This window comes from Coregonus lavaretus (genome assembly GCF_964263955.1).
Source record: "Coregonus lavaretus genome assembly, chromosome: 30".
Classification (NCBI taxonomy): domain Eukaryota; kingdom Metazoa; phylum Chordata; class Actinopteri; order Salmoniformes; family Salmonidae; genus Coregonus; species Coregonus lavaretus.
This window is the reverse complement of record NC_140017.1, coordinates 15,396,577-15,402,576: the sequence shown is the minus strand read 5'-3', so window position 1 is coordinate 15,402,576 and position 6,000 is coordinate 15,396,577. Positions and strand designations below refer to the sequence as shown.

Here is a 6,000-nt window from a genome sequence, read left to right as displayed (position 1 = left end):
AGTTCCCCGGATGTAGTGATACCACCAGCAGCCTCAACATGGCGACGAGAAAGTGAGACTTCGGCTAATGTTACTGAATTTGGGCAGCTTCTTTTATTAAGCGAATCAATAAATTATCCACTTTCGTGACATTTAAGCGGTGCACGAAGGAAATTTAAGGTAATTATGACACGAATAATTTGTCTTTCATTCATTCAGCCATGCCTACTGTTAGCTATCTATATCTTAGCTAGCCAGCCCAAACTAAGTTTAGCTAGCTACGTTAGCTAGTTGCTACCATTAATACTAGCTAGCAGGTGGATAGCTAAAGTGAATTTGTTTGGATAGTTTGGCTAGTGAACCAAAAACGAACTTTTCTAGAATAGTAACTTTATGCAATATAAAGTAATTCATGATGGGTCTTGAAACCCAGTGAAATGAGTCACGAGCTAACGTTAGACTACTCTTTCATTGTAAAAAATATATAGCAGCTAACTAGCTAGCGGCCAATAAGAACCCCTAAGCTAGTTTAGTGAGCTGATAAATCCAACTGGTAAACTAACAAACATTACCTTGTTTAAAGTCTGTTAGTAATCCACTGCTATAGCTAGAAACCTTGTACCTCAAAGTAGCTGGTATACTGAGAAACAATGATTTTGCTAACTTGCTCTAACTATTCAAACGCCCTAAAGTTTAGGGGAGCTAAGTGATGTGTTGTCTGTGCTGTAGTGTAGTAGAACTAGGAGGAACAATTACTTTGTTTGGAAAGTCAAGATTTGAGGTTCTATCCAGAGACCTTTGATGTTAGTTGCAGTCTAATCTAGCTATCTGATCGAATAATTCAGGCCTTGTATTATGGCCTTATTTAATCTTTATTGTAAGAAGAACAGGGCGGCAGGTAGCCTAGGGGTTAAGTGCGTTGGGCCGGTCGCTGGTTCGAATCCCCGAGCCGACTAGGTGAAAAATATGTCTGTGACCTAGAGTAAGGCACTTAACCCTAATTGTTCCAGGGTCGCCATCAACAATGGCTGATCCCTGGCCGTGAACCCACTCTCCGACGGTGTCTCAGTGGGATATGCAAAAACAAATGGCAAATTCTCACACAATACACATTTGTACATGTGTGAAATAGGACAAATGTAAGCACCCACCTTATTATTATTTATCTGATCAATGAAATCCTGAACTCTAGCCCTGTACAACTCTAATCCTGAACACACTCTCGCTCTCTCTCTGGCCATGTCTAGACTTGACAGTTCATGATTTTTTTTGTATTCTGATCATCGAATTTAAATGTGTCCACAGTGTGTCCTGATTCCCTTTTCCTGCGCTATATTCAAATGCCAGTATGCATTATACAAACGGTGGAATAGGCAAAATATAATAACACAATAACAACTGATGGCATTAGCTAACTACTGTAGCTAACTAGTCAGCTAACCTCTGTAGCTAGCCAGCAAGCTAGCAAACTACGCTAAAGGTATTGCAAATGGATTAGCATAACACTAGCCAAACAAAAATGTTTTTTTCTAAATATTAGCTAGCTGGCTAGCATTTATGAGGCCAGAAAACACGTTCCTCACACGCTAGGAACGTATTTCCTCTAACGTTATAATGAAAAGGTGCCTCTTGGTAACAAAACACAAGTTTTCTGGAGACTTGTGGGAGGAGTGCTGATGATGTCGCCCACTATGCGCTTTCGGTAGCCTGTTTGCGTCTAGACTGAAGAGAAATCCGCTGCAGCCCTGACCACCTCCTGAAATGGTCAGCCGGATCTGAACACAATCAGACCACAAAGCGACTTGTGTGCGTCTCGACCCGTCTTTTCAATGCGATCTTCGTATTCTGATAGCAGAAGTCGCATGTAAGTGTCAAGTTTAGACACGTCCTCTCTCTTTTTCCATCCTTGCTTTTGGACACTTACAGTTGAAGTCGGAAGTTTACATACACCTTAGCCAAATACATTTAAACTCAGTTTTTCACAATTCCTGACATGTAATCCTAGTAAAAATTCCCTGTCTTAGGTCAGTTAGATCACCACTTTATTTTAAGAATGTGAAATGTCAGAATAATAGTAGAGAGAATGATTTATTTCAGCTTTTATTTATTTCATCACATTCCCAGTGGGTCAGAAGTTTACATACACTCAATTAGTATTTAGTAGCATTGCCTTTAAATAGTTTAACTTGGGTCAAACGTTTGGGGTAGCCTTCCACAAGCTTCCCACAATAAGTTGGGTGAATTTTGGCCCATTCCTCCTGACAGAGCTGGTGTAACTGAGTCAGGTTTGTAGGCCTCCTTGCTCGCACACGCCTTTTCAGTTCTGCCCACACATTTTCTATAGAGGTCAGGGCTTTGTGATGGCCACTCCAATAGCTTTACTTTGTTGTCCTTAAGCCATTTTGCCACAACTTTGGAAGTATGCTTGGGGTCATTGTCCATTTGGAAGACCCATTTGCGACCAAGCTTTTCCTCCAAACATAACAATGGTCATTATGGCCAAACAGTTCTATTTTTGTTTCATCAGACCGGAGGACATTTCTCCAAAAAGTACGATCTTTGTCCCCATGTGCAGTTACAAACCGTAGTCTGGCTTTTTTATGGCGGTTTTATAGCAGTGGCTTCTTCCTTGCTGAGCGGCCTTTCAGGTTATGTCGATATAGGACTTGTTTTACTGTGGATATAGATACTTTTGTACCTGTTTCCTCCAGCATCTTCACAAGGTCCTTTGCTATTGTTCTGGGATTGATTTGCACTTTTCGCACCAAAGTATGTTCATCTGTAGGAGACAGAACGCATCTCCTTCCTGAGCGGTATGACGGCTGCGTGGTCCCATTTTGTTTATACTTGCGTACTATTGTTTGTACAGATGAACGTGGTACCTTCAGGCGTTTGTAAATTGCTCCCAAGGATGAACCAGACTTGTGGAGGTCAATTTTTTTTTGGCTGATTTCTTTAGATTTTCCCATGATGTCAAGCAAAGAGGCACTGAGTTTGAAGGTAGGCCTTGAAATACTTCCACAGTTACACCACCAATTGACTCAGGCTAATTGACATCATTTATCAGAAGCTTCTAAAGCCATGACATCATTTTCTGGAATTTTCCAAGCTGTTTGAAGGCACAGTCAACTTGGTGTATGTAAACTTCTGACCCACTGGAATTGTGATGCAGTGAATTATACGTGAAATAATCTGTCTGTAAACAATTGTTGGGAAAATTACTTGTGTCATGACTTGCCAAAACTATAGTTTGTTAACAAGACATTTGTGGAGTGGTTGAAAAACGAGTTTTAATGACTCCAACCTAAGTGTATGTAAACTTCCGACTTCAACTGTAGCAGCTGATAAATGTTTAGTGCTGGTGTGACAGGGTGCAAGTAAGCAGGGTTGTGCGATCAGTGCCGGGCACTCCACACATTCCTGGCATGTCTGAGTGCCACTGAGGGTCACACAGAAGGAACCCCTGCACTCTACCCAAACAAAGACCTACACTACACCCAATCACCCCCAAGAACTCAAACTGTACCACAACGCCATCTCTGTTTGTTAGGGATGGGTGTTAGAGATCAACAGACGCAGTGATAAGCTGTAAGGCGTTTTGGAAAAGTCATGACTAGTGTGCTCCCCCACCTAGGCTATCTGTCAAGTTTTTAAGCTCTTCCCAGTTTTGTGTTGTCAGGAGATTATGACAGGGTATCTACACGCTGCCCAGAAATAGGTTTTTTATTTTTGTTATATTTTTGTTTACCCACAACCACTGTGATATGTGGCTATTTATCAGGACCAACACTTTTCTGATAAGCATTTTTGTGTGGCATAGGCAAATTTTGCCCCATGAATTCTGAGAGTTTTGGAATGGAAGCGAATTAAATAGGAAACAAATTCTTTAACGCCTGGCCTATGCTGTCGCTAGTGGTCAGTAGAAAAGCCATTTTATTACTGCTCTGTGCTCTCAAATGTATTTTTTGGGGGGGTGGTTATTCCAATACCTCCATGTCCACGTCCAGACCATTCAGTTCACCGATAGTTAGGCTTACAATTGTAACTCTTTCTAACAGGAGGCTTCAATTAGCTCCATTTCTCATTTTCATTTTTTTCTGCCTGCTTTTAGTAGAGAGCAGTGTGGAGTGGGGCAGCAGCGTGAGGTTGTAGTGGAGACACCCTAGATCAGAGGCCACACTGGGTTCACATGATCACGGATGGTATGTTGTCTTTCTTTTGATCTGAGCCCTAAGGTTGCCTCCATAGGGGAGAGGAAAACAGCTGTATAAGTCGCTTCCAGTAGAGGACTCGGACAGAAAAATAAAAGGCATCAGTAGCCTCTAGTGCTGATTTATAGAGGAAGGCCTACGTGCATTCATTGGTCATGTTCGTAGACTACTTATGAACGTGTTCAGGTTTAACTCATCCACACAACATGTAGGACCTAGCCTAGACTAGGCCTAAAACCAGACTTCCAGCGTATGTACAGATGTTAATGGCCATTATGTGTGAAAACTTCTCGTCATTTCAGCTACCAAAGTACTGTAGGCTAGCCTATAATGATGTGGTGCTTTTTGCTTTTTTTTTCTCCCACTACTCGCTATTCCACACCCTGTAGGCCTACTTATTTATTTTTAGGAGCCCTCTCTCTTCCCTCCGCCCCTGGTGAAAGGGAGTCGGCTTTTCATTTGGAGGGCTTAAGCACAGCTACTGCTGTGTTTTCTCAGCATGACTCACTATTTGGCTATTAAAATGCTTTCATCAAATCAAATCAAATTTTATTTGTCACATGCGCCGAATACAACAGGTGTAGACCTTAGTGAAATGCTTACTTACAAGCCCTAAACCAACAATGCAGTTTTAAGAAAAATAAGTGTTAAGGAAAGCTCCTTAACAGCACGGCAGCTGTTAAGGAGTCTTATGGCTTGGGGTAGAAGCTGTTAAGAAGCCTTTTGGACCTAGACTTGGCGTTCCGGTACCGCTTGCCGTGCGGTAGCAGAGAGAACAGTCTATGACTAGGGTGGCTGGAGTCTTTGACAATTTTTAGGGCCTTCCTCTGACACCGCCTGGTATAGATGTCCTGGATGGCAGGAAGCTTGGCCCAGTGATGTACTGGGCCGTACGCACTACCCTCTGTAGTGCCTTGCGGCCGAGCAGGTTCCATACCAGGCGGTGATGCAACCAGTTAGGATGCTCTCGATGGTGCAGCTGTATAACTTTTTGAGGATCTGAGGACCCATGCCAAATCTTTTCAGTCTCCTGAGGGGGTATAGGCTTTGTCATGCCCTCTTCACGACTGTTTTGGTGTGTTTGGACCATGATAGTTTGTTGGTGATGTCGACACCAAGGAGCTTGAAGCTCTCAACCTGCTCCACTACAGCCCTGTCGATGAGAATGGGGGCGTGCTTGGTCCTTATTTTCTTGTAGTCCACAATCATCTCCTTTGTCTTGATCACGTTGAGGGAGAGGTTATTATCCTGGCACCACATGGCCAGGTCTCTGACCACCTCCTTATAGGCTGTCTCATCGTTGTCGGTGATCAGGCCTACCACTGATCGGCATACTTAATGATGGTGTTGGAGTCGTGCCTGGCCATGCAGTCCTGGGTGAACAGGGAGTAAAGGAGGGGACTGAGCACGCACCCCTAAGGGGCCCCCGTGTTGAGGATCAGCATGGCAGATGTGTTGTTACCTACCCTTACCACCTGGGGGCGGCCCGTCAGGAAGTCCAGGATCCAGTTGCAGAGGGGGGTGTTTAGTCCCAGGGTCCTTAACTTGGTGATGAGCTTTGAGGGCACTATGGTGTTGAACGCTGAGCTGTAGTCAATGAATAGTCCCGTGTAGCTCAGTTGGTAGAGCATGGCGCTTGCAACGGCAGGGTTGTGGGTTCGATTCCCACGGGGGGCCAGTATGAAAAAAATATTTACTTTTTTTTATTTTTATGTATGCACTCACTCTGGATAAGAGCGTCTGCTAAATGACTAAAATGTAATAGCGTTCTCACGTAGGTGTTCCTTTTGTCCAGGTGATAAAGGGCAGT

At 43.5% G+C, this 6,000-nt stretch overlaps 1 protein-coding gene across 1 annotated transcript in view; it reads left to right on the top strand.

Annotated features, from left to right (window-relative positions):
• LOC311105377 (serine/threonine-protein kinase PAK 4-like) overlaps positions 1 to 6,000 on the top strand; it is a 28,326-nt gene continuing 22,326 nt past the window's right edge. The window contains exon 1 of the mRNA XM_084147515.1: positions 1 to 159. The gene's annotated coding sequence lies outside the window, so the exon portion shown is untranslated. The remainder of the gene's footprint in view (positions 160 to 6,000) is intronic.